Source organism: Rhinoderma darwinii, unplaced genomic scaffold (assembly GCF_050947455.1).
Source record: "Rhinoderma darwinii isolate aRhiDar2 unplaced genomic scaffold, aRhiDar2.hap1 Scaffold_428, whole genome shotgun sequence".
Taxonomy (NCBI): Eukaryota; Metazoa; Chordata; class Amphibia; order Anura; family Rhinodermatidae; genus Rhinoderma; species Rhinoderma darwinii.
The window spans coordinates 39,355-50,765 of NW_027463805.1; the positions used below are offsets into that span (position 1 = coordinate 39,355).

General features: G+C 44.9%; 3 non-coding genes across 3 annotated transcripts; all 3 read left to right on the forward strand.

Moving 5' to 3' along the window:
* Positions 1-650: 650 nt before the first annotated feature.
* On the forward strand, positions 651-723 carry TRNAA-AGC (transfer RNA alanine (anticodon AGC)). Its single transcript has one exon. It is a non-coding gene; the product is annotated as a tRNA-Ala (tRNA).
* A 1,279-nt stretch (positions 724-2,002) lies between these two features.
* TRNAA-AGC (transfer RNA alanine (anticodon AGC)) lies at positions 2,003-2,075 on the forward strand. The gene has a single exon. It is a non-coding gene; the product is annotated as a tRNA-Ala (tRNA).
* A 3,984-nt stretch (positions 2,076-6,059) lies between these two features.
* Positions 6,060-6,132, forward strand: TRNAA-AGC (transfer RNA alanine (anticodon AGC)). The gene has a single exon. It is a non-coding gene; the product is annotated as a tRNA-Ala (tRNA).
* The last annotated feature ends 5,279 nt before the right edge of the window (positions 6,133-11,411 follow it).

An 11,411-nucleotide genomic window follows, 5' to 3' on the forward strand; every position in this document is an offset into this window, starting at 1 on the left:
CCTGCCGAAACTCTTTGTTTATTGTCACCCTAAGACTATCTGTAACTGAAACAAAAAGAGCACGCTGCCGTCCCTGGGTGGGCTTGAGCCACCAACCTTTCGGTTAACAGCCAAACGCGCTAACCGATTGCGCCACAGAGACTTCCACACTCGGCCTCTTTGATCAAAGCTGTAAAAAAGCCACATTATGGTCGGCATCACTTCTGTTTCTCGTCAGAAGAGAACAGAGACCCGAATCGCTAGCTGTCTCGTTTTCACAACCTTCGAACTGTGCTTTTTATTCATGCAACCTCCCAGTTTCTCATGCCACATGTCGTCTCCTTTGCAACAGAGTGGCGCAGGCAAAGACTTTTGGGCTCACAACCAAAAGGGCCGATTGATCTGGACCATTCTTTCTACTTTGCAACTTTCTTATCCAATTAATTGTTTTTTTTTCTCTTCTCACACTTCTTCACACCCTACACCAATGGCTCACCTGTATTTTTACACCACCAGGCACCCTGTAAGCTCCACACCCTTTCTACTTTTTTGGGAGAAAGACATCCACACTTAAAAAAAAAAAAAAAAAGCTCTTCAAAGCAACCTCTTTAAAAAGTATGTGGTGATCGTACTCATGGTAAAATAAAGCAACACAACTGTGGTGCCGGCATGGGGGATTAGCTCAAATGGTAGAGTGCTCGCTTAGCATGTGAGAGGTAGCGGGATCAATTCCCGCATCCTCCAAAGCTTTTGTTTGCAGACTTTTTCAAAAAGCAGGACAATTCTACTCTTGTTTCCTGCTCATGGAACATATTTGCAAGCTTAGTAAACACACGACTGCCGCCTTGGCATCCGTCGATAGCTCATCTGGTAGAGCGGAGGTCTGTAGGAGAAAATTAGCAATCCTTAGGTCGCTGGTTGAATTCCGGCTCGAAGGACCTCTTTTTGGATGTTTCAACCTGTTGACAAATGCACCCCCGCTGCCCTCTACTTCTATCTATCCAGACAGACCATTTCCAGAAGGCTCTCCTGTCTGTGTTGGGTATTTGAAGCGGACATCTGACCAAAACTCTTAGTTGAGAGTCAACGTAGGACTTTCTGTAACTGTGACATGCAACTGAAAAAAAGGGAGGGCCCAGCCATCAGTGGGAGGGATTGAACCACCGACCTTTCGGTTATCAGACAAAAAAACACTTTCACAACCTTCAAGCTTTGCTTATTAGTCATGCAACCTCCCAGTTTCTCATGCCACTTGTCATGGATCTGGACCATTCTTTTTACATTGCAACTTTTTAATCCTATTGACTGGGATTTTTTTTTCTTTTCTCACACCGTACATGTTGAAAGGGTTGCTCAACCAGTGACCTTTCCTTCCTGCCGAAACTCTTTGTTTATTGTCACCCTAAGACTATCTGTAACTGAAACAAAAAGAGCACGCTGCCGTCCCTGGGTGGGCTTGAGCCACCAACCTTTCGGTTAACAGCCGAACGCGCTAACCGATTGCGCCACAGAGACTTCCACACTCGGCCTCTTTGATCAAAGCTGTAAAAAAGCCACATTATGGTCGGCATCACTTCTGTTTCTCGTCAGAAGAGAACAGAGACCCGAATCGCTAGCTGTCTCGTTTTCACAACCTTCGAACTGTGCTTTTTATTCATGCAACCTCCCAGTTTCTCATGCCACATGTCGTCTCCTTTGCAACAGTGTGGCGCAGGCAAAGACTTTTGGGCTCACAACCAAAAGGGCCGATTGATCTGGACCATTCTTTCTACTTTGCAACTTTCTTATCCAATTAATTGTTTTTTTTTCTCTTCTCACACTTCTTCACACCCTACACCAATGGCTCACCTGTATTTTTACACCACCAGGCACCCTGTAAGCTCCACACCCTTTCTACTTTTTTGGGAGAAAGACATCCACACTTAAAAAAAAAAAAAAAAAGCTCTTCAAAGCAACCTCTTTAAAAAGTATGTGGTGATCGTACTCGTGGTAAAATAAAGCAACACAACTGTGGTGCCGGCATGGGGGATTAGCTCAAATGGTAGAGTGCTCGCTTAGCATGTGAGAGGTAGCGGGATCAATTCCCGCATCCTCCAAAGCTTTTGTTTGCAGACTTTTTCAAAAAGCAGGACAATTCTACTCTTGTTTCCTGCTCATGGAACATATTTGCAAGCTTAGTAAACACACGACTGCCGCCTTGGCATCCGTCGATAGCTCATCTGGTAGAGCGGAGGTCTGTAGGAGAAAATTAGCAATCCTTAGGTCGCTGGTTGAATTCCGGCTCGAAGGACCTCTTTTTGGATGTTTCAACCTGTTGACAAATGCACCCCCGCTGCCCTCTACTTCTATCTATCCAGACAGACCATTTCCAGAAGGCTCTCCTGTCTGTGTTGGGTATTTGAAGCGGACATCTGACCAAAACTCTTAGTTGAGAGTCAACGTAGGACTTTCTGTAACTGTGACATGCAACTGAAAAAAAGGGAGGGCCCAGCCATCAGTGGGAGGGATTGAACCACCGACCTTTCGGTTATCAGACAAAAAAACACTTTCACAACCTTCAAGCTTTGCTTATTAGTCATGCAACCTCCCAGTTTCTCATGCCACTTGTCATGGATCTGGACCATTCTTTTTACATTGCAACTTTTTAATCCTATTGACTGGGATTTTTTTTTCTTTTCTCACACCGTACATGTTGAAAGGGTTGCTCAACCAGTGACCTTTCCTTCCTGCCGAAACTCTTTGTTTATTGTCACCCTAAGACTATCTGTAACTGAAACAAAAAGAGCACGCTGCCGTCCCTGGGTGGGCTTGAGCCACCAACCTTTCGGTTAACAGCCGAACGCGCTAACCGATTGCGCCACAGAGACTTCCACACTCGGCCTCTTTGATCAAAGCTGTAAAAAAGCCACATTATGGTCGGCATCACTTCTGTTTCTCGTCAGAAGAGAACAGAGACCCGAATCGCTAGCTGTCTCGTTTTCACAACCTTCGAACTGTGCTTTTTATTCATGCAACCTCCCAGTTTCTCATGCCACATGTCGTCTCCTTTGCAACAGAGTGGCGCAGGCAAAGACTTTTGGGCTCACAACCAAAAGGGCCGATTGATCTGGACCATTCTTTCTACTTTGCAACTTTCTTATCCAATTAATTGTTTTTTTTTCTCTTCTCACACTTCTTCACACCCTACACCAATGGCTCACCTGTATTTTTACACCACCAGGCACCCTGTAAGCTCCACACCCTTTCTACTTTTTTGGGAGAAAGACATCCACACTTAAAAAAAAAAAAAAAAAGCTCTTCAAAGCAACCTCTTTAAAAAGTATGTGGTGATCGTACTCGTGGTAAAATAAAGCAACACAACTGTGGTGCCGGCATGGGGGATTAGCTCAAATGGTAGAGCGCTCGCTTAGCATGTGAGAGGTAGCGGGATCAATGCCCGCATCCTCCAAAGCTTTTGTTTGCAGACTTTTTCAAAAAGCAGGACAATTCTACTCTTGTTTCCTGCTCATGGAACATATTTGCAAGCTTAGGAAACACACGACTGCCGCCTTGGCATCCGTCGATAGCTCATCTGGTAGAGCGGAGGTCTGTAGGAGAAAATTAGCAATCCTTAGGTCGCTGGTTGAATTCCGGCTCGAAGGACCTCTTTTTGGATGTTTCAACCTGTTGACAAATGCACCCCCGCTGCCCTCTACTTCTATCTATCCAGACAGACCATTTCCAGAAGGCTCTCCTGTCTGTGTTGGGTATTTGAAGCGGACATCTGACCAAAACTCTTAGTTGAGAGTCAACGTAGGACTTTCTGTAACTGTGACATGCAACTGAAAAAAAGGGAGGGCCCAGCCATCAGTGGGAGGGATTGAACCACCGACCTTTCGGTTATCAGACAAAAAAACACTTTCACAACCTTCAAGCTTTGCTTATTAGTCATGCAACCTCCCAGTTTCTCATGCCACTTGTCATGGATCTGGACCATTCTTTTTACATTGCAACTTTTTAATCCTATTGACTGGGATTTTTTTTTCTTTTCTCACACCGTACATGTTGAAAGGGTTGCTCAACCAGTGACCTTTCCTTCCTGCCGAAACTCTTTGTTTATTGTCACCCTAAGACTATCTGTAACTGAAACAAAAAGAGCACGCTGCCGTCCCTGGGTGGGCTTGAGCCACCAACCTTTCGGTTAACAGCCGAACGCGCTAACCGATTGCGCCACAGAGACTTCCACACTCGGCCTCTTTGATCAAAGCTGTAAAAAAGCCACATTATGGTCGGCATCACTTCTGTTTCTCGTCAGAAGAGAACAGAGACCCGAATCGCTAGCTGTCTCGTTTTCACAACCTTCGAACTGTGCTTTTTATTCATGCAACCTCCCAGTTTCTCATGCCACATGTCGTCTCCTTTGCAACAGAGTGGCGCAGGCAAAGACTTTTGGGCTCACAACCAAAAGGGCCGATTGATCTGGACCATTCTTTCTACTTTGCAACTTTCTTATCCAATTAATTGTTTTTTTTTTCTCTTCTCACACTTCTTCACACCCTACACCAATGGCTCACCTGTATTTTTACACCACCAGGCACCCTGTAAGCTCCACACCCTTTCTACTTTTTTGGGAGAAAGACATCCACACTTAAAAAAAAAAAAAAAAAGCTCTTCAAAGCAACCTCTTTAAAAAGTATGTGGTGATCGTACTCGTGGTAAAATAAAGCAACACAACTGTGGTGCCGGCATGGGGGATTAGCTCAAATGGTAGAGCGCTCGCTTAGCATGTGAGAGGTAGCGGGATCAATGCCCGCATCCTCCAAAGCTTTTGTTTGCAGACTTTTTCAAAAAGCAGGACAATTCTACTCTTGTTTCCTGCTCATGGAACATATTTGCAAGCTTAGGAAACACACGACTGCCGCCTTGGCATCCGTCGATAGCTCATCTGGTAGAGCGGAGGTCTGTAGGAGAAAATTAGCAATCCTTAGGTCGCTGGTTGAATTCCGGCTCGAAGGACCTCTTTTTGGATGTTTCAACCTGTTGACAAATGCACCCCCGCTGCCCTCTACTTCTATCTATCCAGACAGACCATTTCCAGAAGGCTCTCCTGTCTGTGTTGGGTATTTGAAGCGGACATCTGACCAAAACTCTTAGTTGAGAGTCAACGTAGGACTTTCTGTAACTGTGACATGCAACTGAAAAAAAGGGAGGGCCCAGCCATCAGTGGGAGGGATTGAACCACCGACCTTTCGGTTATCAGACAAAAAAACACTTTCACAACCTTCAAGCTTTGCTTATTAGTCATGCAACCTCCCAGTTTCTCATGCCACTTGTCATGGATCTGGACCATTCTTTTTACATTGCAACTTTTTAATCCTATTGACTGGGATTTTTTTTTCTTTTCTCACACCGTACATGTTGAAAGGGTTGCTCAACCAGTGACCTTTCCTTCCTGCCGAAACTCTTTGTTTATTGTCACCCTAAGACTATCTGTAACTGAAACAAAAAGAGCACGCTGCCGTCCCTGGGTGGGCTTGAGCCACCAACCTTTCGGTTAACAGCCGAACGCGCTAACCGATTGCGCCACAGAGACTTCCACACTCGGCCTCTTTGATCAAAGCTGTAAAAAAGCCACATTATGGTCGGCATCACTTCTGTTTCTCGTCAGAAGAGAACAGAGACCCGAATCGCTAGCTGTCTCGTTTTCACAACCTTCGAACTGTGCTTTTTATTCATGCAACCTCCCAGTTTCTCATGCCACATGTCGTCTCCTTTGCAACAGAGTGGCGCAGGCAAAGACTTTTGGGCTCACAACCAAAAGGGCCGATTGATCTGGACCATTCTTTCTACTTTGCAACTTTCTTATCCAATTAATTGTTTTTTTTTCTCTTCTCACACTTCTTCACACCCTACACCAATGGCTCACCTGTATTTTTACACCACCAGGCACCCTGTAAGCTCCACACCCTTTCTACTTTTTTGGGAGAAAGACATCCACACTTAAAAAAAAAAAAAAAAAGCTCTTCAAAGCAACCTCTTTAAAAAGTATGTGGTGATCGTACTCGTGGTAAAATAAAGCAACACAACTGTGGTGCCGGCATGGGGGATTAGCTCAAATGGTAGAGCGCTCGCTTAGCATGTGAGAGGTAGCGGGATCAATTCCCGCATCCTCCAAAGCTTTTGTTTGCAGACTTTTTCAAAAAGCAGGACAATTCTACTCTTGTTTCCTGCTCATGGAACATATTTGCAAGCTTAGGAAACACACGACTGCCGCCTTGGCATCCGTCGATAGCTCATCTGGTAGAGCGGAGGTCTGTAGGAGAAAATTAGCAATCCTTAGGTCGCTGGTTGAATTCCGGCTCGAAGGACCTCTTTTTGGATGTTTCAACCTGTTGACAAATGCACCCCCGCTGCCCTCTACTTCTATCTATCCAGACAGACCATTTCCAGAAGGCTCTCCTGTCTGTGTTGGGTATTTGAAGCGGACATCTGACCAAAACTCTTAGTTGAGAGTCAACGTAGGACTTTCTGTAACTGTGACATGCAACTGAAAAAAAGGGAGGGCCCAGCCATCAGTGGGAGGGATTGAACCAACGACCTTTCGGTTATCAGACAAAAAAACACTTTCACAACCTTCAAGCTTTGCTTATTAGTCATGCAACCTCCCAGTTTCTCATACCACTTGTCATGGATCTGGACCATTCTTTTTACATTGCAACTTTTTAATCCTATTGACTGGGATTTTTTTTTCTTTTCTCACACCGTACATGTTGAAAGGGTTGCTCAACCAGTGACCTTTCCTTCCTGCCGAAACTCTTTGTTTATTGTCACCCTAAGACTATCTGTAACTGAAACAAAAAGAGCACGCTGCCGTCCCTGGGTGGGCTTGAGCCACCAACCTTTCGGTTAACAGCCGAACGCGCTAACCGATTGCGCCACAGAGACTTCCACACTCGGCCTCTTTGATCAAAGCTGTAAAAAAGCCACATTATGGTCGGCATCACTTCTGTTTCTCGTCAGAAGAGAACAGAGACCCGAATCGCTAGCTGTCTCGTTTTCACAACCTTCGAACTGTGCTTTTTATTCATGCAACCTCCCAGTTTCTCATGCCACATGTCGTCTCCTTTGCAACAGAGTGGCGCAGGCAAAGACTTTTGGGCTCACAACCAAAAGGGCCGATTGATCTGGACCATTCTTTCTACTTTGCAACTTTCTTATCCAATTAATTGTTTTTTTTTCTCTTCTCACACTTCTTCACACCCTACACCAATGGCTCACCTGTATTTTTACACCACCAGGCACCCTGTAAGCTCCACACCCTTTCTACTTTTTTGGGAGAAAGACATCCACACTTAAAAAAAAAAAAAAAAAGCTCTTCAAAGCAACCTCTTTAAAAAGTATGTGGTGATCGTACTCGTGGTAAAATAAAGCAACACAACTGTGGTGCCGGCATGGGGGATTAGCTCAAATGGTAGAGCGCTCGCTTAGCATGTGAGAGGTAGCGGGATCAATGCCCGCATCCTCCAAAGCTTTTGTTTGCAGACTTTTTCAAAAAGCAGGACAATTCTACTCTTGTTTCCTGCTCATGGAACATATTTGCAAGCTTAGGAAACACACGACTGCCGCCTTGGCATCCGTCGATAGCTCATCTGGTAGAGCGGAGGTCTGTAGGAGAAAATTAGCAATCCTTAGGTCGCTGGTTGAATTCCGGCTCGAAGGACCTCTTTTTGGATGTTTCAACCTGTTGACAAATGCACCCCCGCTGCCCTCTACTTCTATCTATCCAGACAGACCATTTCCAGAAGGCTCTCCTGTCTGTGTTGGGTATTTGAAGCGGACATCTGACCAAAACTCTTAGTTGAGAGTCAACGTAGGACTTTCTGTAACTGTGACATGCAACTGAAAAAAAGGGAGGGCCCAGCCATCAGTGGGAGGGATTGAACCAACGACCTTTCGGTTATCAGACAAAAAAACACTTTCACAACCTTCAAGCTTTGCTTATTAGTCATGCAACCTCCCAGTTTCTCATGCCACTTGTCATGGATCTGGACCATTCTTTTTACATTGCAACTTTTTAATCCTATTGACTGGGATTTTTTTTTCTTTTCTCACACCGTACATGTTGAAAGGGTTGCTCAACCAGTGACCTTTCCTTCCTGCCGAAACTCTTTGTTTATTGTCACCCTAAGACTATCTGTAACTGAAACAAAAAGAGCACGCTGCCGTCCCTGGGTGGGCTTGAGCCACCAACCTTTCGGTTAACAGCCGAACGCGCTAACCGATTGCGCCACAGAGACTTCCACACTCGGCCTCTTTGATCAAAGCTGTAAAAAAGCCACATTATGGTCGGCATCACTTCTGTTTCTCGTCAGAAGAGAACAGAGACCCGAATCGCTAGCTGTCTCGTTTTCACAACCTTCGAACTGTGCTTTTTATTCATGCAACCTCCCAGTTTCTCATGCCACATGTCGTCTCCTTTGCAACAGAGTGGCGCAGGCAAAGACTTTTGGGCTCACAACCAAAAGGGCCGATTGATCTGGACCATTCTTTCTACTTTGCAACTTTCTTATCCAATTAATTGTTTTTTTTTCTCTTCTCACACTTCTTCACACCCTACACCAATGGCTCACCTGTATTTTTACACCACCAGGCACCCTGTAAGCTCCACACCCTTTCTACTTTTTTGGGAGAAAGACATCCACACTTAAAAAAAAAAAAAAAAAAAAGCTCTTCAAAGCAACCTCTTTAAAAAGTATGTGGTGATCGTACTCGTGGTAAAATAAAGCAACACAACTGTGGTGCCGGCATGGGGGATTAGCTCAAATGGTAGAGCGCTCGCTTAGCATGTGAGAGGTAGCGGGATCAATGCCCGCATCCTCCAAAGCTTTTGTTTGCAGACTTTTTCAAAAAGCAGGACAATTCTACTCTTGTTTCCTGCTCATGGAACATATTTGCAAGCTTAGGAAACACACGACTGCCGCCTTGGCATCCGTCGATAGCTCATCTGGTAGAGCGGAGGTCTGTAGGAGAAAATTAGCAATCCTTAGGTCGCTGGTTGAATTCCGGCTCGAAGGACCTCTTTTTGGATGTTTCAACCTGTTGACAAATGCACCCCCGCTGCCCTCTACTTCTATCTATCCAGACAGACCATTTCCAGAAGGCTCTCCTGTCTGTGTTGGGTATTTGAAGCGGACATCTGACCAAAACTCTTAGTTGAGAGTCAACGTAGGACTTTCTGTAACTGTGACATGCAACTGAAAAAAAGGGAGGGCCCAGCCATCAGTGGGAGGGATTGAACCACCGACCTTTCGGTTATCAGACAAAAAAACACTTTCACAACCTTCAAGCTTTGCTTATTAGTCATGCAACCTCCCAGTTTCTCATGCCACTTGTCATGGATCTGGACCATTCTTTTTACATTGCAACTTTTTAATCCTATTGACTGGGATTTTTTTTTCTTTTCTCACACCGTACATGTTGAAAGGGTTGCTCAACCAGTGACCTTTCCTTCCTGCCGAAACTCTTTGTTTATTGTCACCCTAAGACTATCTGTAACTGAAACAAAAAGAGCACGCTGCCGTCCCTGGGTGGGCTTGAGCCACCAACCTTTCGGTTAACAGCCAAACGCGCTAACCGATTGCGCCACAGAGACTTCCACACTCGGCCTCTTTGATCAAAGCTGTAAAAAAGCCACATTATGGTCGGCATCACTTCTGTTTCTCGTCAGAAGAGAACAGAGACCCGAATCGCTAGCTGTCTCGTTTTCACAACCTTCGAACTGTGCTTTTTATTCATGCAACCTCCCAGTTTCTCATGCCACATGTTGTCTCCTTTGCAACAGAGTGGCGCAGGCAAAGACTTTTGGGCTCACAACCAAAAGGGCCGATTGATCTGGACCATTCTTTCTACTTTGCAACTTTCTTATCCAATTAATTGTTTTTTTTCTCTTCTCACACTTCTTCACACCCTACACCAATGGCTCACCTGTATTTTTACACCACCAGGCACCCTGTAAGCTCCACACCCTTTCTACTTTTTTTGGAGAAAGACATCCACACTTAAAAAAAAAAAAAAAAAAAAAAAAAAAGCTCTTCAAAGCAACCTCTTTAAAAAGTATGTGGTGATCGTACTCGTGGTAAAATAAAGCAACACAACTGTGGTGCCGGCATGGGGGATTAGCTCAAATGGTAGAGCGCTCGCTTAGCATGTGAGAGGTAGCGGGATCAATGCCCGCATCCTCCAAAGCTTTTGTTTGCAGACTTTTTCAAAAAGCAGGACAATTCTACTCTTGTTTCCTGCTCATGGAACATATTTGCAAGCTTAGGAAACACACGACTGCCGCCTTGGCATCCGTCGATAGCTCATCTGGTAGAGCGGAGGTCTGTAGGAGAAAATTAGCAATCCTTAGGTCGCTGGTTGAATTCCGGCTCGAAGGACCTCTTTTTGGATGTTTCAACCTGTTGACAAATGCACCCCCGCTGCCCTCTACTTCTATCTATCCAGACAGACCATTTCCAGAAGGCTCTCCTGTCTGTGTTGGGTATTTGAAGCGGACATCTGACCAAAACTCTTAGTTGAGAGTCAACGTAGGACTTTCTGTAACTGTGACATGCAACTGAAAAAAAGGGAGGGCCCAGCCATCAGTGGGAGGGATTGAACCACCGACCTTTCGGTTATCAGACAAAAAAACACTTTCACAACCTTCAAGCTTTGCTTATTAGTCATGCAACCTCCCAGTTTCTCATGCCACTTGTCATGGATCTGGACCATTCTTTTTACATTGCAACTTTTTAATCCTATTGACTGGGATTTTTTTTTCTTTTCTCACACCGTACATGTTGAAAGGGTTGCTCAACCAGTGACCTTTCCTTCCTGCCGAAACTCTTTGTTTATTGTCACCCTAAGACTATCTGTAACTGAAACAAAAAGAGCACGCTGCCGTCCCTGGGTGGGCTTGAGCCACCAACCTTTCGGTTAACAGCCAAACGCGCTAACCGATTGCGCCACAGAGACTTCCACACTCGGCCTCTTTGATCAAAGCTGTAAAAAAGCCACATTATGGTCGGCATCACTTCTGTTTCTCGTCAGAAGAGAACAGAGACCCGAATCGCTAGCTGTCTCGTTTTCACAACCTTCGAACTGTGCTTTTTATTCATGCAACCTCCCAGTTTCTCATGCCACATGTTGTCTCCTTTGCAACAGAGTGGCGCAGGCAAAGACTTTTGGGCTCACAACCAAAAGGGCCGATTGATCTGGACCATTCTTTCTACTTTGCAACTTTCTTATCCAATTAATTGTTTTTTTTCTCTTCTCACACTTCTTCACACCCTACACCAATGGCTCACCTGTATTTTTACACCACCAGGCACCCTGTAAGCTCCACACCCTTTCTACTTTTTTTGGAGAAAGACATCCACACTTAAAAAAAAAAAAAAAAAAAAAAAAAAGCTCTT